Source organism: Colletes gigas, unplaced genomic scaffold, assembly GCF_013123115.1.
Source record: "Colletes gigas isolate AHSC1104 unplaced genomic scaffold, ASM1312311v1 Colletes_gigas_Sc00013, whole genome shotgun sequence".
NCBI classification, from domain to species: domain Eukaryota; kingdom Metazoa; phylum Arthropoda; class Insecta; order Hymenoptera; family Colletidae; genus Colletes; species Colletes gigas.
In genome coordinates this window covers 1154700-1176694 of record NW_025106642.1, presented here as the reverse complement: position 1 = coordinate 1176694, position 21995 = coordinate 1154700, and the positions used below count along the sequence as shown (strand labels likewise).

The 21995-nt window shown below is 45.0% G+C and overlaps 1 protein-coding gene across 1 annotated transcript in view; it reads right to left on the bottom strand.

The window, feature by feature from the left end:
* The window catches only part of LOC122399470, a 374300-nt gene that overhangs the window by 183737 nt on the left and 168568 nt on the right, over positions 1–21995 (bottom strand). Inside the window, exon 2 of the mRNA XM_043400169.1 lies at positions 17849–17884. The gene's annotated coding sequence lies outside the window, so the exon portion shown is untranslated. The remainder of the gene's footprint in view (positions 1–17848; positions 17885–21995) is intronic.

The following is a 21995-nucleotide window of genomic DNA, read 5'->3' as shown; positions in this document are numbered from 1 at the left end:
ACGCCAGCAACGCCGGTATTTTTCCCCAGCTGCTTCCGGATCCCTTTGAAAGCCCTTAACGATCCTCGTCGCGCAACCCTCTGGCCGTCCAGCGGCGGCAAGACGTTCGTAAACACAGCGTCTCCGATTGTTTTCGCCTTTCGGGCATCATTCGATGGAAAAACGCGCAGACTCGGTCCCCGCCATATTGAAATTTCCATAGATATCCGGGGCTCTGTATAGCGAGTTACGCACACTCGGTTGCACGTGTACCTATACGCTGGCCCGTGGAGCCGGAAAGGTCTTAGGGTCTCTATTGGATTACAGAACAAGCGGCTAGCACTCAAGCCTCCGTAACCCCGCCTCGCTCCGGGGCAAAGTAGTTTAGCTTTCGAGTATAGCCTTACCTATCCAGCCTTAGCTTGCCTGTCCATCCGTTACGTTATGTATCCAGGATCCATCCTAACCTTACCTTCCACACTCCCTCCACGACGCGGCACGCCGTTTTTCTTTCTTTTCTTACCGGGAGTTGCTCCAACGACCGTCACCGTCCCACGCCAGGCTAAAGAAAATAAAAGACCGGTTACCGCCGCCCCCCCAATCTGCACCCTCGCAATTTATGTCCGTGTATCGGCGGGGATACGCTCGCCCAACCATCCCGCCAACCGGTTTTCATTTATCTTCCTCGATATTCCGTCTTTGGAGGATCGATCGCCGACGGTCCAGCTCTATTTTCGGCCACGGAGCAAAGGATACGAACCAAGTCGGTTACACGTCGAGGGGGGAAGTATTTCGGGTATCTTGAATATGATGTTGCTTCGATTGCACCCGAGACGGGTTTAATTTAATGAATCTCGAGGATTGCGATGTCTTCCGATGGCTGTTTTGGGAATCGATTAGCCTCTTCGGCTCCCCACGCTTCGATTCGTTTTGGACATCGCTGAAATAATTTCTCACGAAAGGACTTCTTAATTTAAAATATCGTAAGTCGTAGCAAAAGTATCGTAAAGTGGAATTTGGCACATTTGTGTGTACCCATGGAATTGTACCGTCAAGATCAATCACATTTCACCGAATGAAACTTGTCCCTCGATGTTAATCACATTTTGTATGCAGTGGAACTTCGATCCGTAGTTAATAGATATTTCTCCGTCCAAAGAAATTATTTCCGTCGGCGTTAATCAGTTTTCGTTCGCGATGGAACCTCAAACCTCGGTCAATAGATATTTCCCTGTCCACGAAAGAAACTATTTCGTCCGTGTTAATCAGTTTTCGTATGCGATAGGACCTCGATCCACAGCGAATAAATACATTCCCATTCGCGAATTAAATTTTTTCGGCTGTGTTAATCAGTTCCCGTGTGCGATGGGTCAACAGTGACGATCGTGCTATCCCCGGGGTAGTTTCTATTTTTCCCTTTCAGAAATTCGGGAACAGGATAGAGCCTGTTCTCGGAAGTGGAAATTAATGTTTCTTGGTTTTCTTTCCGTGCAACTGATTCTCTAATTACACTCGCACGAGTATTTAATTCCCGCTGTGAATTCCGTGCACCTTATTTTATGTTGCTCTTCGGTCGTTTAGGATTTTCCAAAGGTTCATCTGGTTAAACGAGAACGAACGACTGCGTTCTTATCTGTCGCTATGCTTAGAAGGAACGAAGTTACAGCCTCGGGAAAGTAGTTGTACGAGCGGACCTGATCTATGTAGTTGTCCGAAAAAATTATCTCGAAAGAAAAAGTTTCACCCTCTGGTCGGGGTTTTGTCGCGTGGTAAGCTCTGCGTCGGAAGAGCTATACTGACAAATTTCTGCCGTTAATTCTGCCGGGATCACTTTTTGGCCATGCGGCCGAGTAAATCTTATCTAAACGCTTCTAGGATTACGTGGCTCCTAAATTTGAACGTCCAAGACTTTCGCAAACGTTGAAACACCGTCCGCGAAGCAAGATAGCACGATCTGACAAATAAATACCTTTGCGCGTATAAACTTTCCTGGCAAACCTCCGAACACCGTTCCGTTTATTGTCTTTTTACGTTAACATACCGACAGATGTTCGCAACGAGACCCGTAAAATCGAATTTTGGTCAAAGAACCGAGGGCCCCCCATATTCTCATTGGAAATCCTCGTCGTTGAATATTCAGCGCGTCGATATTCGCGGGAATCGATTTTCTCGAAAATGAAGGCTCGCGCGATGGAACTTTGTTTCATATTTTCGATCAATTTTTCCGAGAGGAATCACCTCTGCTGCGGAATACCCTTTATAATATCACCCGGTCCGAAACACGCAAGATTTATTCGACAAAAAGACTGCACCGAACGAACGACAGTTCCCATTAAAGTCACGACAAGTTTCCCTTCAAACGAGTTCAGATTTATGACCAGAATGGGTAATTAGGAAATTCTTAGAATAAACATCGTTACAACTCGTTCGCTATAAAGTCATAGGAAACAAGCCCGTATAGTCTCGAGCTGCGTGTAATCTTTTAATTTTCGAGCGAACTTAAATTAGGGATGCTACTTTCCCCGACGTTGTCGCTGCGGATTTACCGTTTTGGGGGCAACGACGACCAGGTTGCAGAGTTGGGAGTCGACAAGAAACAACGGGGCACAACTTGACCCAAATACGCGGAAATGGTTCCCGCCTGTCGGACACTGGAGCTGGTTGGAAGTTGTGGCGCGCGTCGCTACAACCACCTTATGCATAAGCGTAAGCACGCGAATGTGGCCGCGCACAAGGGGCGGAACACCGTGTTATTAAAGTAGTAAATTTCGTCCAGGATATGGATTAGACGTGGCGGGATTGTGTGTTCCCCGAAACTCCTGGAATCGAACCAGTTTCAAAGGAACCACTCACTGTATGGCGATTAATTGAAACGAATTAGAAAACACAAGAATACCAGATGAAATCTTAATTTGAAACATCAACGCGTTCCGGAGATACGACTGGAAATTGTATTCTTTCATTCAATGGAACAGAAATAGTAACGCTTTCTTTTATTAAAAAGAATTGTATCTCGTTGATTGTATATTACTTGGAACTCGAGAACCACGGTTTCATTTATTTTTAATTTGCAACGGGAGTTAGGAGTCGCCTAAATTGGAAGTTGTACCGCGGGTGTTGGTAATTCTACCGCCGGGCTCTACAAGCAAGACCGAAGTTATGTTGGCTGAAATGTCTGCGGGGCAACCGGAAACGTCGAGGACAATGGATGCTAACGAATGTATTTAGTACCGAAATAGAAATATTATAGTCTTTATGCAACCACGTCTACTTCGAAGCGATGGTGCGTAGCCATTACGGAAGTAAGTTTGTATATTCGGATAAAATAAATATGAACATTGCTAACGTTACAAGACAACGCAGCATCGCGTAGAAGTAGGGCGCGTTAAAGCATAATCCACGAGTACTGCGCGAGGATAGTTAATATCATAAATAAACACGTCTAAAGATGAAGACTGTGTACAAAGTTGTAAAGGTGTAAAAGCATTTACAAAGTTTCGTCGTAAAACACATTCTAGGGGTTGAATGCCCATGAACAGTCGGAAAGTTTCCCTTTTCTAAATGCGAAGAAACTCGCGGATGTTGTGCTCTGAACAGATTAATAAGCCTTGTGTCAATATCTCCGTACCTTGGAATTAAATTCAAAATTGTCGTTTTCCGATAAATTATTTCAATTTAACACGTCTCTTAACACTTTGACTGAATTTGAATGAATTCTCTTCGTAAATTCGAATGGGATTACGAAAGCAACTACTGCGACAACTTTTAAGTTGTGTAGTTTACAATTGCCTAAAATGAAGAATCTTTGGCTGGCAGTCAACGCGTTAAAACGTCGTAGAACTCGTTGAAGACGCATATTTGTCCAGAAACAATCCGTGGAAAAATCTATTCTCTTCTAAGTTTGAGGATAGAAGTGGTAATTACGTTTCCACTGTTGTACGAGATAAAGTAGTCGAGTCGATATTGTATAAACCGTGATTCCGTGGAGATAAAGTTCGCGAGGCACGAGTAATTTGTCACGAGATGTAGGTCAAGTTTAACAGGAGGTTATTAAAGTAGTAAATTTCGTCCCGGGCTATGATATGGATTAGACTTGGCCGGCTCGTGTGCTCGCCAGCCTGAAACTCCCGGAGTCAAAGTAGCATCTCACCGTGTCACGGGGTAAAGGGCCACTTTGTACCAAGATTGAGGTTACGCCAGACGAAACGTTCGTCTAGAAGAAATTTGCGAAAATCTTACCGCCCGTTTTTAGATTCGCGTTCGGTTTATCGCGGTATTATTAAGCTGGAAGACTTCGCTTCCTGGTTAAATACTTTCGAAAACAAATTACCGTCTGGCTGTGTCACGGGATAAACTACTTTGTAACAAGATTGCAGTTATGTCTGGCTAAACATTCTTCCGGGCGGAGTTTACGAAAATCTTGTAAACCGTAGATTTACGTTGGGTTTAAGGCAGCTTTATTAAAATAGAAAATCTCATCTCTGGCAAGGTATACTTTGCATTCTGTTTGTCGACTCGTTGTTCTTAGCGGCGGAACAAGAATTTGGGAGATCGATTCTTCGATATTTTGGTCCTCCGTCTTGGATATGATTATGTCGGTCACGATTCTGGCAGGGTGGTAGCGAATTTGTTGTTAAGCGTACGTTAACTCGAAGGGTAATGTTATGAAAGGAGTGAATTTCATCTCGCCAAGGATGTGGGTCACGTCTTCTTAGAACTTCTTACGCGGTTGTGGTTGCCGGCTTGAATCTCACGGAATCAAAGTAGCGTCTATGTGCACCGCGAAGTAAACAGGTCACGCTCTACGTAGACCGCAATTACATCAGACGTAACACCTTTCGAACAGAAGGAGAAAAGTCTTCAATTTGTCATCGGACGTACGTTACGTTCGAGGCAGCGTTATTAAACCAGTAAATTTCGTCTTTGTGATACGGGTTGGACCGTAGTTCGTGTACTTCCTAACCCCGAAACTCCTTGAACCAAAGTGGCGTCTCGCGCCTCGAATTAAAGGGTCGTTCCTAACAAGACTAAGGTTAATGTTGGCTCAGTTCTTACGAGAAAAAACTACGGGAAACTCTAAGATTTTACATTTCTCTCTGCTTGAAGCGAGTAAAAATGTATTCTCGGTAGAATAGGATATGGAGTAGAAGGCTTTTGTTCCTCTGTCTGTTGGCTCGGGACTTCCGGAACAAAGTAGCATCCCCGTGTAATGCAGGATGAAGCTCAACGTCTAACGAGACAATGGGTCGTGTCAACAGTAACATTGTCCAACGATAATTGAACAATTTGTAGTCTGTCGTAACGCGGTTATTAAAGCAGCAAATTTCATCTCCGGGAGGATGGGAATTAGCGACGTTGCTCAAGTGGCGTCTTAAATCATTTAGAATCGTTGATAAGATTCGCACCGAGTTGCAGACAACGTCATCGCGGTCATAAATCCCAACGTTATTGGGACGCTCTACTATTTCAACGAATCAGAATCGAAAACTTTATTGTCCCACGGGTCGGTGGACCATTTCCTCCCCCTTCGTGCAGACACCGTCCACGGGCAGTCTGTTATCTGCAATTCGTTATGGGATTTGCGTTAAGTTTAACACGGCGTTATTAAAGCAGTAAATTTCATCCCTCGTTGGAATATGGATTAGACATCTTGGTTCGAAACTTCTGATGTCCGACTAGCGTCCCGAGGATCCCCACTTCCTGTTTAGACGATGTTCGCGTCAGCTGTGACTTCGGGTCGATCGGTGACGTGGTTCCCGGTTGCTAATCAGATCGCTGCTATTTTTCCCCCCACTCCTGTAGAAATTCGCGTTAAGCTCGATCGTGGTCAGAGACAATTTCACGTCGGAACTTTCGAGCGGAGGGCAGAGTCGTTACGTGGAAATAAGCGGAAATCGAAATTGACGCAGAATTCGCTCGGCGGACAAAGTTCGCGGGAAATGGAACGCTGAACGGATGCGGGGAAACCGTGTTGACGAAATAAAACGCGGAATAAAGTTACGATATTACCGAAACCAGATTTATGGCCACTGGTTCCGGGGTTTGATTTACAATTGATTTTATTCGCGCCTGACCCTGAAGCGAAACTTGTCTCCGCGATGCTCGTCGTTTATCCGCATTAGGATCGGGAAACGAATTTATCGATGTTTCCACCTGCTTTTCAGAATTTTCCCAACGATAAATGGCTGCAGCTATTTGCAGCAGTCATTGCTCTATAATTACGATCCCGATAGAAAGCAATCTAGGTTTTAAAAATAGCGACGAGACACACTCGCTGTGCTCGTCTCGGCGCAACGACCGACGAGGACTGTCGACCTCTCCACATGTCCCGCTTTTCTAACATAACTCTTTTATTATTTAGCGTGTCGTTGTTACTTCTGTACAAGTTGAGATTAAACATTTTTACGCGAAATTTTTGTTCGCGACGGGTCATCCCGTATTTCATCGACAAACGAAAATATTTATTATAGCGACGTTATTTCGGGTCGAATAACGTTAACTCTTCCATCCGATTTCTTTCGCGCGTGTACAATAGCGTATCCTGCCCCTAATGCATATGCCAATAACTGTTGCTGTAGTCGCGTCGACTCGTTCGATCGAATACTTTTTTCCCTCCCCCGAAGCCTGTGTTTTTTCTACCCTTTTCCGCGTTTAATGGTTCCCGTAGTCCGGGGCCACGTTTCGCGAAAACGTTGAAATTGCGCCGAATTTCCAACGGTGTCGAGAACAGCCTGCACGCGCCTTCTCTCTTTCGTTTTCAGCGGTTATCGCGTGACACTTGACGACGTACATACACGGACGGCCTAAAGGTACGTCGCGGCGAGAAACAAAAGGGACGTGGAATGAAACTTGGCCCGGCGAAGGAATGCGACCGCGTCGTTCGAATTCCAATCGCCGAAACGCTCGCTGGAAAACATTCGCGTTAAACCGGTTGATGGCCCGAAGTATAAAAGCGCGTCGGAAGAAACAACCCTCCGTAAAACGTCAACGTTTCGAAGAATAGATGGAACAGCGTGGCGATAACAATTAAAAATGGAAAGGTAACAAGTAAAATTGGGCGAATCATTTATGAACTTGAATGTCTGAACACTCCGGAAATAGCCACCGTGGTAAGAAGAAGAAACAGAGACGTTGTCGAGTGTCATCGTCTTCCAAAGAAATAGAAATGATTCTTTATTACTAATCCAGGGATCAAAGTGTCGGTAAATGTATTCGACGTGTGCAAGCTTTCGTCTAGGATCGGTTAATGAACACACGGGCAAGATATTATGCCATCGCGTCTCCCGGATGGAAACTGTGCAAACTTAGATTAGTATCACAGCCTGTTTCTCTCCTAGAAGATAGTTTGAATCTTTTGTCGTAGTTTAAACAATACGGATGGAATAAAGATCGAGGTTCCAAGAACTAAAAATGTTCAAGACCGGACGAGATCTTTTGCCCCGCGTCGTAGCATAGAATTCGACGGTTCATTGTCGCGGAAACCCCGTTCGCCACGAAACGTTGAGCAGAACAGACATTTGCGAGCTCTTTTGCCGCGAAGAAAGCCCCGAGTTTCGTTTTACACCGGTAGTACAGTTTCTTTCTTCGAAAGACTTAAATATTTTTCGAATATCCGTTCGATCGCGAGCCTTCGAAGAGAAGACGGAACTATGCACGATCGACGTAATTTCACGGGGAAAATAATATGCCCTGTGACCCGCGGATACGTTATGGCTGCCACGAAGATCAATAGTCCTGTAGGTCTTGTTGGCTAACGATTCTCGCGAGAGAGCCAGACTCTTCCGACGAAGAAGAGCTTGACTTTGGTTCGGGAACGGATAGCAGGTTCCTGCCGGCAGGCAACCGGGCTCGTTCGGGCGTCGCTCGTAATTGGAAACTGCCGCATAATTATCCGCGCAGCCAGTCGAGCTGCTTCTTGTCCGGCCGTACACACACGTCGTACGGATTCTCGCGCTGCTCCCGGTAAAACACCGCCATTAACGTGCCTCGCTCGTCAGCCTGTGAACGATGCTTCGAGTGTCTTCGCCCCACTTGCCGGCCAAAACTCACCCCCAGTCCGTGCATTCGGAGCCCAAAGCGCCTTTGCGGTCCGGACACGGCATAATCGTTGCCACCGAAATCCGATTGCGGTTGTTCCGTCGGATTAAACGGCGGCCGTTCGCCCGATCGCTCCTATACAACCGCCCCCCCAAGGCCTCTAATCGCCGCCATTCTTAACCCCAGCCTACCCCAATCCTTACGATCTCCAGGCCAAAAACATTTCTTTACGATTTTGGTTCGGAAGGTGCTCTGTGCGTTTCAGAATCTCTTTTTATTTTTTACCGAATACATCCGGAGCAGCCTTTCACGCGTCGAGGAGTCGACTCGCGAATCGCAGCGTCCGCGAACCCGTTTGTTCGCTGAACGCCGTTAGCTCGTCGGGTCGAAAGCAATCCCCGCTGACCCGAATACGATTCTGCCCGGTTTCCCGGACCGAGTTTCGACTCTCTGCGGATGTCTTTGGACAGAATGACTCTCGTCGGAGGAAATATTGAAGGAACGCCGGTGTTTATGCCGAGAAAGAAGGGGGAGAAAATGGCGGGACGTCGCGTCAGCCCAGAGGCTTTTAACGTTCCTGAACCATGAATCCCTTTGAGAGGCTGCCGGAACCATTCTTAAGAAAATATATTCAAGTGCGTGAAACGAAATACAACGCTGGCGAGTATTATCGAGTAAGGATCAAGTACTTTTCAGAATTAAATCACTATTGCACTATCTTTCCAACGATAGTGTACGTAATTTTGTAATTCTGTTACTACTGCAATTTCGTATATCAAAGAAATTCTAAAGCAATTGGTCGAAAACACTATAACGCAATATGCACGCATATCGTACGCGGCCGCCGCAAATTAAATAAAAGCTATTTGTTGCGCGTATCGATTCGACCATTCTATCACAACGGTCTGCGTTTCTGTGTACCTGGTTCGCGTTTCTCCCATGGAAAAAGAAAGAATATCGTCCTTTTAATCATCACGAAAGTATTAGCGCTAAATCTAATTTGTAACACTATTTTTTTTTAAGAATTGGCGCGAAACGGTTTGGAAATATTATGTGACATTTATTCATATACCCCGGGACGACCTAGTTTCGAAGTTCCAGGCACCTTCATCAATAAACTTCTCCACGAGCCCACGAATGCCGAACTTTTCCCGGACGGGAAGAAAGGTCCAATTGGCGCGAAGGAATTTGATTTCCTCCCGCGGTAATCAAGACTTTTGTACGCGCTGCCCGTAATTGGTCCGAAATTTCCAGTTAACCGTGCCGCGACGAAAATCGATCGATACAAATAGCTTAGGGTACCCACACCCCCGGTTCGAACAGTTTTAATTTCGCGTGTGTTCGAAATACACATTTTATTCCAGCGAGTCAGCCGTCGCGTTAAATCGTTCGTACGGGGCAAATGAGAATCGCTGCAATTAGAGGCGGGGGATTTTTTTTTTTTTTACAAACGAGACCGGAGTCATTTTATTCGCTGCAACGGATTCGCTTATTCGTTCGATAATTATCTCCGCAAAAGACTGGATTAAAATTTCTCGGTGCGCTCGACGACCGCGAAGCAATCCATTCCAATATAGAAAATCTCTTTGTGGGAGGAAAAAGAGAAACGGGAACGAAACCTTTTGCCGCCTTCGCTCTGCTTCTCGTGCACGCTTTATAACCCGTGTGTTGCTTAATTTCAGCCACGATATTCCCATCGAATCGACGACGTTTACAATGGTTTCTTAAATTTAGATTTCCAAAATAGAACTAATCTACGGGTTCAACGATCACTTGTTCTTTCGTTGCAGATTTTAACTCGATATTCCCGTCGAATCGTGCAATGTTCCCAATGGTTTCGAGATATGTTCATGGATAACAGTGCGACGGGCATAAAAGACGAAGTATGGAATGAAAAATGCACCTGTCGAACCTTTATACCCGGCAAAATGGCGTGCATTATCTCCACGAGAAGTGTATGGACTGATTTTTATTAATGGTTTGCTCCAGGGTATCTGTAACAATCTTTTAAGAAACACTGTTGGAGACTGTTGCTACGAATAAAAAAGTTGCTACGATTATATTCGAAACGACAGTCTAACGATAAAATTCGCGATATCGTATAAGCCTTCGAAGCAAGATCGGTTCATTATTGGGATTTCCAACGAACGTATAATTCGGATATAACTTGACTGCAATTCGTGATTTAAAGATAATTAATTTTATGCTCTGTCTCGGTCCGACCGAGGAGCTAGACTATGTATTGGTGGTTCGCTGCTAAATGGATAGAACAGGGACGATCGGTTGCTTGGTCTGCGCAATCCAGATCCGAATCCACTCCATTATTAATTACGGAGGCATCTAAAGCCCATCATTCGCGCAACGTTCACTAATAACGTTGAAATGCTTCGCTAATGCATCGAGGACTGTTATAGACGAACCTGAAAAAAAATAACGAAACCCTTGGAACGCTATACATCGTGCCCTATTACACGCGAGAACCGATTCTGCATACGAAAACGATAAAAGGAAAAAGTTGACGCGAATATAGAACGATACGAAACAATTCATTTATGTTTCGCAACCTTTCGTTCGATCAATATTCCTTTCAATACTGCATAACCGTACTTTATATCGCTCCGGATCGAAAGTGGGTCGCGGAGCAGACATCATTTATCGATAAGGTTTCAAATTTTCACAAGATAAACAGAAACGATTGAAAAAGGAGATCGAACTGAAATTAACGAAGTAAACCTAGCTATTTTCGGTCTTGGAATAACAGAGGGAGTAATAATTTATTTTTCGAGAATCCTAAAATATTCCACGGTAAAATCTTTATGTGGCAACTTTAATGCAAGTCCGCAGGCGAATATTTTCAGCCAGGTTTCCGAGACTTCGCCGTGACGCTGCTGGACACCGGGTGGGAAAAAAATCCTCCCCCGGTGCTCCCGTCTATCGCTTTCTCGGCGGCCATTAATTCTATTGTCCCTCGGATCACCGAATCCATAGTCGGAGCTTTGTTCTCCGAGGGCCTCGCGAAAAAGTTGCGACCGAGCGATTCATTCGCAGAACGGACGACTCCGCCGCGAGATAATAAATCGAGTCCTTCGGCCACCGTCGATTCTCCGCCAGGTGCGAAAAACTCCCACCCCCGCGGTTCTATTCAACGACCAAAAATAACGTGCTAGACGTTTCTAAGAAAGGGAAAAAGTTGCTTCTTGCCCCGAGTCGAAAATAAGAAAATAAATGAAAATTCCCGGTCGCTAGTAATCGCAATAGGACTAAATTATTGGGTTCTTGTTGGCGAGTTGTTGCTCTTTTATTAGCGTTGTCGAGATCATGTCGCGATTCTGACCCGCGAAGAATAATCGTTAAACCTTGGTATTGTCGCTGCTACAAAACGTTCAGCGAACCAGCGACTATGAATATCGCAAGCAATTTCAAGAAGCCCGCAAATACCGCATTCGACTCCGTTAAACGTAATCGGCGCACGGCACGCTGGTATCGACTCTAATTTCGCGCGGAGCTTGAAATCGGAGGATCGATGGGGATCGAGCCTTAAAAAAACTCCTAATTGCAAACAATTTCGAGCGTAAACGAAACGTAAACTGTAGTTCGAGAGAGAGTGGAGAACTTTAGGGAAGGATTGTAAAATTTAAAGTATCAACGCGCGACACTTAAAAGACTAGGTTCATGAAAGTTGCATAGCGTGCCGTCCCATTTAATTCCTCGTTCAAAGCAGGTTCGGGCACTGTGTACCGCGATACTCGTTTAAATAATAAAAGTCCCCGAGGGAGCTTCCATTTTCATTCTGCTCAATTAAGCCGATCCGCCGGTCGCCGCGGCGAATAGAAAGGGTCCTCTCGTATTAATTCCTAGGATGTCTTCGATGAATCGTTCGATCCCTTAAATATTGACAATGCGCTCCAGAGGGAACGAGGATCGCGAGTACGCATCGGATCCACGATGAAACCCTGCGGAGAAGTCGTACTTCTCCGTAATTCTTCCTTCCGAAGCGTTCCGCTTCCCTGCCCGCTAAACGCGCGTCGATTTAATTCCAATTAGCCGTCTTCTAATTAATACGAACGTGCTTTTTCCGATCGAAGGGCGGCCAGACCCCGGCTGGAAATGCGACCGTTTCGCAAACACTCCTCTTTCCTTATGCATTATTAAACGCGCGGCCAAAGATAAAATCGCGTCATCGATTGGACCGTTGTCGGGCTGACGCGCTCTCTGCCCCGAAGAAGAAAGAATCCTCGCTCAAAAAGACACCGTTCGCGACGTAAAATCGCCGGCTGATGGAAGATCGATACCGTATCGTGGCTCGCCGGAGCCTGGAACTAATTACTTCGATGGGGCCCTGTCGTTTTCTGAAACAATCGCGAGCCTCGATCGATAGCCAAGGTATCCTGTAAAATACGAGGATTTAATAAAACTAATTAACTCGATTACTCGTTATTTGTTTTAAATATGGGAAACGTTGACGTTAAAGCGAGCTATCCACAATGTAACCATCGAGATATTGTAACGTATTGATACTTGGATAATACGAATAAAGTAATATCATAATTTAATTAATTAATTATGTGTAATGTATATATCAATGGAGGCTTGAATTTCAGCAATATTAACTGATTTTGTAATCATCGATAGTGCGAATAATCTTTGAAGAATTTCTGCACAAGGAAAGGGCAAGGAATAATTTTGGTATTTCGTTTCGATGTTTGACGCATTTGGTTCACCGGTTCGATCATTGTATCGTTGACTTTGTGTTACATTGTTTTATTCGACACCGTCATCAAAAGCCACATAGTGCAGCCAAGGTTCAAATTGCAACAAATGGTGTTTCTGAATGTCTCTCCACTCGTATCGAGTACAGATAGCTTGCTTTGGCATGGATTCGAGCTCTCGTGATGCATTCCAGCGAATACATTGCACAAATCTGTTTAATCTCGTTGAACAGCAGCCATTGTTTATTCTCTGTGGTACTGTTGCACAGTTTCGAATTAATCTGGCAGTTTTCGTTTAATGCAAATATTCCATGGAATTTAATGATAAACCAAATAATTATTTTTGGTAATACGTATATAATTCAACTTTTACCGAGTGACTCCAGAGCGAAAGTTTAGGCTTGAAAGTAAAAGCAGCGACCAGAACGTTCGAAGTAATGCACAAAGCGCACAATAACGTTTGATAACGTAAAAAGGAGTACACCGTCGAAACAAAATTTTTATTTAAAAACACGACACAGGATAAACGTTGAACATGATATCTGAAATAATCGGCCGATAGCTGGGATGCACCGTATTGATCAACATGGGCTACACAGCCGGGCACAACAATATTGAAAAAATCATTCGCCGAACGATACCCAAAATGACAGGACCCTCCCGTTCGAAAAACAGCTTGCTGCAAATATAAACCACCGCGGGCATTGGAATATCGAACGTATAAAATGCACTGGAACCGTGAAATTCGCGCTGATAAAAAAGATACGGGCAAACGGACTAGATATACATTATTTCTGGCAAAAAATGAAACTGGAAACAACAAGAAATACCTGGAAATCAAGAATATAGGGAAGAAGCTCTTTCTAGATCGGTCGAAGTCGTTTATTTTCTATACGTAAGGGTTAATAAATCTTCCGATCCAGGAATTTGTTCTCCGTATCGTTTCCTGTTTGGTCCGCGATTACCCGTATTTAATCGCGGTCGTAACGAACTTTTTCCGTCCCGCCATTTATTCGGCCCTTTGTCCCCGGTCCGCTTGAATATTTATCGAAGTGAAACCGAGACGGATTTAATAAATACGTTATGATTTAATCGTGAGCTCGGAGAGCGGGAAGCCAGGTCGAGGGGGTTCGAGATTACGCGACCGAGGGAAAAGCCCAGGAGCGAGGGGCCGAAGAACCGCAGGTTATAAAAGAAACGAAACAAATCCTGGTTAAAGGGCTGATGAAGGATCCGGGGGGTAGAGGCGGGCGAAAGGACACGCGGAGGATTCGAATTACGGTATCGCTTAAATTCAGCTGTCTTCCGTGCGAAATTAAAAGAACAACTCGTCCCGCCTCCGGTGGACTCCGTCTTTCTCCCCGAGGCTCTATTCAGCTCCTCCGGCGGAATCGCGCTATTTTCATAACGCGAAAGGGCGGCGCGCGCGCGCTGAAAAGCACCGGCGAGAGAACCGCTCCCGCGCCGCGGCTTATTTAAAATCCACCGGCCCGTATCTCCAGGAGCTGTTTATCTCGAACGTGTTTACATTAAGCGAAGTTTCTCGTCCGCGATAGAAAATCTTACGCGGGAGACTCGGTGCCCGCGACGCGCATATTCCCGATGCGCCTTTAATATCCGTCTGGTTGTTGCGAGTTTATAGTCGAGACAAAATATGAATGAAACTTCAAATTTCGAGAACCACCACCCCACTTCGCCTTATAAATATGAAATTCGCCGGATGAACAGGTATTTTTCCGAAGTTTCGTCCATGGTCTTGGAAAACATTTTCAACGGACCACCGCTGATAGAATAAACCAACCAACGACGTTTTTTAAGAAATCTACCCGCGTCCAGTGCGAGAATCATGGTGGTCGATCTTAAAAGTTGAAACGATAATTGTTCGCGGTGAAACGGTTCGAGTTTCCCGCCGGTCGCGGTACAATATCCTTTATCTCGGTACAGTTTGTACGGTTATCAGGAGCGAACGTGCGCGGTAACTGCTCGCGGGCAGAGATTCCCCGCGACCAGACGGGAAAACATTCCCACAAAAGAAACCCGGCCGCGAACGTCGAACGCCGGATCCTTCCGCGGCCGAGATAATGTTAATATCCGGCTCGGTTTTCTAATTGCCAATTATTTCAGCTCATTCCGCGCTTTGTTCCACGACGTTACAGTCCGCGTTCCCCACTCCGGGATTCCCCGAAGAACCCAACCGCTCTCTCGCAACCGTCCTTTATGCAATCGTCTCGCGCTACCTCCCCGTCTCGACTCTTGCTCGCGTTCCTACCTGGAAAAACTGCACTTAACGAACGGCCAGATTTCCCGCTCGGGATCAGATTCTCATCCGATCTCTTCCCAACGGGGGGACAACATTTTAAAAGTTTCCTCTTTCTTACTGGCTTTCGTTCTATGCATTCTCGAAGGTCAACGAACTCTGGCGAATTAAATTTCTAGGGCGAGAGACAGTCAAAGTTAAAAAATAAATGTACGATCGATCGTAAGGACGGTCGAGTTTATTTTTTATAGAGAAGCAACCGCAAAACTTCTTTCCGAGCAACCCTTCCTGGTGCGGTTCGAGACCCGGAGGAATTTCAGCTCGGTTGCGCGATATAACCGGGCGAGCGTTTCTCTCTTTTTCCCCGAAACGTTAAAGAATAAACGCCAGGTCGGGTGGCGGGCAAACAGACTGCAGCGAAAGGGGACAGATTAAACGCGATAATACGCAGAGTCCCGATATCTTTTTGGCTCGCCACCCCGACGCGCCCGCCGAGCCACGGCTCTGATCCCTCTTCTCGTTATCCATTTTCCCTGGCCAGGGCAACGTTTAGTGCTTTGCCCGGTTCCACGCCAGTCGCAAGCCCGGCTCCACAAATTTTCCAAAACACCGATATAAATCGTTTGATAACGCGTCTGGCCGTGGGCGTCGATATACATAGACCTCTCGCGGCTCGCTGGAGGGCGGTCGCGGGAAATCGGGGGCGAAAAAGGTGAAAAGGGGGAGACGGAGCGAGAAAAAAGCAACGGGAGGGGGGGGGGTGGGGCTGGAGATAGAGGCGAGCCTGTGGAAATTTGGCGGAACGCCAGCTGCGGGGGCCACGGTGCTGGAAGGTGCGCATAAACAACGCCGCGTATACCCCTCGATCACCAGGCGTGTCGGTTTACGCGGCTGATATCGCTAATTGCAAAAACTACCCTCGCCAAACGTCATCCAGCCCCGTGTAACTTTTTAACGCCATCGACACAAGGTTTTCCACCCTCGTAGACCTGGTAATTCTCCGAAATTCTTTGAAGATGACATCAAAAAGTTAATCGTTGGGGAAAAGGTAAGATCCATCTCTGATATTCTCCCAGTGACCTCGTATTATCATCTCTGGGCGAAAGAAACGTATCGTCGTCGTCGCGGAATCGATATTCGCGGTTCCTCGTCCCGGAAACGTTGGGAGCAGGACGCCAACTATATGATTTACTGCGGTAAAACACCGTCCCCGGCGGGCAGAAATCCTGACGCAGTTTCTCCTTGAGGAAACATTTTTAAAAGGCGTGCAACGATGCGCGAGGCTCACGGTAATTAAGCATTTGGACTGCACGGTGGGTCCGCGGACAGCGGGTAAAAAATTAAACAAATACAGGACGTCCGGCAGGGGGGGGGGAGGCGGAGGGTGGATGGTCGGACCCAGCTGTGGATACCGTGGGCAGAGCTTGCACAAACACAAAAGCTCACAGCTGAAGACAAACAGCGGAACTGTAAGCTACGACGTAGCTCGGGGCGATGCGGCCTCTGTGCCAACCAACGGAGGCGAACGCATTCGGGACGAAAGGGGGATGCACGTAGCGAGACGACCATAACGCCAACGCCTAATCGCTCAACCGTATAATAAAACCCGATGGTTTAATGGTTACCGAGATAACAACGGTATTATTACGAAATATCGGTATGACGCGAACGCGTGAAACGTGTTAATATGTAAATAATAATTTGTGTAACGAGGAGCCAGATCCCCAGACTGCACGTTGCGCAAACAATTAAACACGCGAGTACCGATGAAATCAAACTAAAAGGGAGGAGAAGTGCAAAGGGTAGGTGAATAAAAGATACGGTTTGAAAGCGTACCAGGGTTGCTGAAACACGGATTTCTGAGGGAACTGTAGTTCTAGTAACGAGAGTATAAGTAGGAATGTAGAAGTATGACGAAGCGGAGTAGAAACAGATGACTCTGAATGGGTGGGATGAGAATTAGTGGAGTGGTGCGAACGAGAACCAGTGTTAAGGATCTCGTGGATTGCTGTATCAAGCAAAGATACGTACAAAAATAGAAAGTATAGCGAAGTTTGCAACTGCTTGACTATTTCTGTGGGCTGCTGTGGGTGTTCTATTTTCGTCTAGCGTATCGAGATGCGTTTTTCGGGGAAGAAAGATGGCTGGATCCGTATCGTTCCACACGACGGCGCGGAACCCTTGATATCCGGATCGAGGCGAAACGATAACGCGACACATCGCGTTTTTATGAATGAAACGACTTTTCTCCATAGATTTCCGGGATTTTTCACGGCTAGTGTAACCTAAGCGCCTTTGATCGTTCAACGTTGATAGCGGCAATAGCTGCAATAGCGTTGATATCAGCGATATTCGATTTTCCGGCAGAATGGCCATCGCGTTTCCTGTCGTTTCTAAAAAAAACACAACCAGAGCACCCCGTCCCCTCGTCGAGCGCGGTTTTTGTACGATGTAAGCGCGAACAGGTGGGTGGATCGGGCCAACCGAAAGCTCATCACCGGCTGCACGTGGCCACCTACGCCAATAATTCGGGATATCCGTGGAAACCACCTAATTATAATATTTACCAGGACAGATCCGTTAGTCCGTAGCAAGTTTCCTATTATAATATTACCGGAACCGAGAGCTATTTACGAATTAAATTCAATGGATGTTCGGGGGGTTGTTATTAGAACGAAAGTTTCCCCCTGATCGTTTCGAGGAAACGCCTTAATTGTTGCGCGCCTGATTGTTTCTATAAGCTCTTCCATAATGTGCGGTTGAACTCAACGGAACTAAGCTGCTTATGGGAGCCATTAAAGCGACGTTTTCATAGGAACGCTCCACCCGATCTGGGTCAAAGTAGTACGACTTTTTTTCGACTCACCTATTGTTCGTAGCGCTGGAGAGGTCGGCGATTGTCCTGCAACAAAAGTTTACACGTCAGATCTACGAATTATCAATTTCCAACCGTCTTCGTGATAACACCGAAAACAGTAAATTAGTTTAAAGCTGACCAGGGGATAATTTATTGCGTCTAATCTAGCCTCGTCGCTTAACTCGCAACTGGGTTAGCGAACGCGAGCTCATCATCCACGGGAAGCCATGTACTTTCCAACTACGTGACGTAACTAAATTTGCGATACTTCCGGAAAATCCGTAGCGTTGATAATTAACCGAATTAACGAATGCTAGGAGCTTCTCGTTCGAGCGAACCTTCCATTAGAAATGTCCAAATCTATCGGTGTCGACTGTTTTCTGCGTGTGTCCGACTTATTACGTATCCTTACTACTTGAATTACCGCGTCTGACCAAACGTCGATCCCTACTACTGAATATCGAAAGAAGGCTTAGAAAAATTCTTAAAAAATTCATTTGACTGTATCAAACCATCACGCAACGATACGAACAATGTAAAAAATCATATTGCATTCGTTTGGAGTACCCTAAAGGGGAAATATAAAAATGTGTGAAGCCTGATTCCGCGTAAGGAGCTTAGCAAACAAAGCGGATCTAATTAGCGGACGCGTACACGGGATCAACAGCTAGCCAGTTACAGGCTAATTGCCGGTCAATTAGTCACGGCGTAAATATTACGCGGCGGCGATTATCTGTCGTCGAGTCATTAATCGCGTCAAACATTGTGGCACCGGGTATAGTTCGAACTTGCAGCCGGATGGAAACAGGGGCCGGAGATGAAAGAAACCGATAATTTTATTTTCTGGCCCGGCGCCGGTATTCTGAACGATTATCCGACGAATTTATCGCGCGCATATCTCGCGGTCGAAGCGAGCGCGTATAATTTATTGTCACTTCGCGTTCCGAAAAATGCCTTTACCGATTCATCCGCAGATGCATAAAAACCACGCGGCCCATACGTTACGTTGGTTCGGCCTCGTGTTCCCGTTTCACGCACACGCGAACGCCACTGTTATAAACCATTTTTTAAAACGAACTCCAGGGCGATCCAGCAATTACGGTCCGTTCTTATAAATAACCAAATCCAATTGTTGTCGAACCGGTGTCCCTCGACGCGACAACGTATTGCTATTTACGCGAGCACGACGGATTCGCAAGAAAAGCTGGAAAGTTCAACAGGGAGCTCGAAAGTCGAGGAACGATAAGGGTCTATCGTCAGTCTAGACAATGTACTCGGAAGGCAGCCTCTGTCCTCGATTGGTGCGATTCCGCTTCGTGGACCAAGTCCTTGAAACTAGACGAAAGATAGGAGACAGGATATTGTTTTCTCGCTATCTAAACGTAACTACGGACAACTGGACGGGGTAAAGAGGAACTAGGTTTCACCCGACTATTACGTAGACGTCAGACCGACCAAATGGTTAGCGTTGAACAGAGAGAGACTTGAACAGAAGTAACGCCCACGTAAATAAAGGGAAATAAATGTTGGATAAATCTATGGACGATAGACACTTTTAAAGTTAAATTTTTTTTAATTTATTTCCCCTTTTCTAGTCTGTTTACGTATGTGTGTCTATGCCGCCACGAATCTCAGGAACGATTTGTAGCGAAATTTCTCTAAAAAGGAATGAAAGTTTCAGCGGTTCAAAGTGAAAAACTTCGACGCGTAGGAAACTAATATCGAGAAAATTCTGCCTCGCTTTTCTTTCTGAAAGCGTTCGACCGCTGATACTTTTATCTCGGAGCAGGAAGCGCGCATCGATTACTGGGAAACGAGCACGGCAATCGTCCTTTGAATCGCGACTCGACCCACGCGGAAAATACATAATCGTCGTGAAATAGGCTTTAAAGTAAATCGCGATCCCGGCCGGGGAGATACTCGACGGTATCGTTGAACGCGGGTACGCAAAGTAAGACTTTTTCGCGTGCACTTTAGACGTTTCCGCTGCGCCGGGTATGAAGCTATTTATGAATCCCCACCCCCCTCTGCCCCCCCCCCTCCAGCCGCGGGGGCGAGAGTAATTTTTTTTCTCCCGTAAATATAACGTCAAACCTTTGAGCCTTGAAGAGACGCTCAAGAAATCCGTAATGCGGGCCTCCACAATGAAGTGGCCGGGCGCAGTATCGTTAAGAACCGAGTGCAATAAAATTAACAACTGACGTGAAGGACGCTTCGCTAACTTCTTTACGTGAACTTTTTCGTGAATGTATTCATGACGGTAAGATTGCGTTATTTTAAGACGCTGCTTTGACTCCTCGGAGTCGCGCGAAGAAGAAAATTTATACGCGCGCCTTAGAGACGACCCGGAGATTCATACGTTCAGAATGCTGTTACGCGTAGCGCACCAATCGTTCCCAGACTCGAATAAAATTAGTTAACGTGCGCTCGAGAGACTCGTTTTAAAAGACACTCTCGCTTTTCAAGACGTTCTGCTCCGTTAAATTGTTTACGTGCAAGCAACGCGTACCGATTTACCTCTTTATAATTATTTTTTTATTAACATTAAGTTATTAAGATTGGTAAAAAATGTTGAAGCTTTCAACTATCCAAACTGTATCCTCCTCTTCTATTTTCCAATCTTAAATTTCCGTTCTTCATTTCCTACTTTGCATTTTGTACTTCCCTCTCGTCCATTTTCTTCCCATTTCCCCTTTTAAATTTATCCTTTTTGCATCTTCCTTTACCAATTTCCTTTCCTCCTCCACTGTGTAACGTGTCGTTATCTTTAATAAACTTGATGATAATAAATAATTCTCTTCGAATCGATATACAGTAGAGCTCCAATTATCCAGAATGTTTCGGCGAAAAGAAAAATTTTCTAATCGTTCTAAAAAATTTATTTTTAGTTGCGAGGGTCCATTACAAATATTTTTGTTGGATACACATACCCTTGAAATCCTACACACTTTCGAGAAAAAAATTAATTACTGAAAATGCCTGACCAGGCGTTGACCTATTCCCCTGAAATTTTTCGGCGAAATTGAAAAGTTTCAAATCACCCTGGAAAAATTATTTTCGATTGCAGGGGTCAATTCCTATCATTTTTGGTGAATACACATACCCCTGAATTCCTACCCACTTTCTAGAAAAAAATTCGAGAAGGTGTGACATTTTTCAACGGGGAAAAAAAATTTCAAATCGTTCTGAAAAAATTATTTTCGGTCGCAGGGGTCAATTACGATCATTTTTGGTGAATACATATACCCCCAAAATCCTACCCACTTTCTAGAAAAAAATTCGAGAAGGTGTGACATTTTTCAACGGGGAATAAAAATTTCAAATCGTTCTGAAAAAATTATTTTCGGTCGCGGGAGTCAATTACCATAATTTTTGGTGAATACACATACCCTCGAAATCCTACGCACTTTCAAGAAAAAAATTAATTACTGAGAATGTTTGACCAGGCGTTGACCTATTCCCCTGAAATTTTTCGGCGAAATTGAAAAGTTTCAAATCACTCTGGAAAAATTATTTTCGATCGCAGGGATCAATTGCTATCATTTTTGGTGAATACACATACCCCTGAATTCCTACCCACTTTCTAGAAAAAAATTCGAGAAGGTGTGAAAGTTTTCAACGGGAAAAACTCTTTTGTTCATTTCTGTAACTTGAACATGTAATGGTAAATCAAGTAGCACAGTACTATTTTCAGTCGGACATAAGTAAAGTAGTACAGTATTGTATTCGGTCGGACATCAGTAAAGTAGTACAGTACTATTTTCAGTCCGACGTAAGTAAAGTGATACAGTATTATATTCGGTCAGACCACGGTGAAGTAGTACAGTACCACATGCAGTCAGACACTTGCACTATATATAATTGTTAATAGTAAAAGTTTTTAAATTAACAAAGAATTGAGAAATATATTCATATTTCACTTTCAAACATGTTCCATTAACTACCAATGAGTGTTGAATTTCTGATTTTCATGCTGCATTTTCGCACATATATAATTAAAATGTTATAAACAAATATCATTCTACGTCAAACAAATGCTACGTTATTTGTCCCCAGGAACAAATTTAGTTCGTGTACGAAATACAAGATTAGGTGCCATGGAAGAGTCACCATACAATGTTTGGTTTCCACTTTTCCCTCTATTTTTACCCGTCCT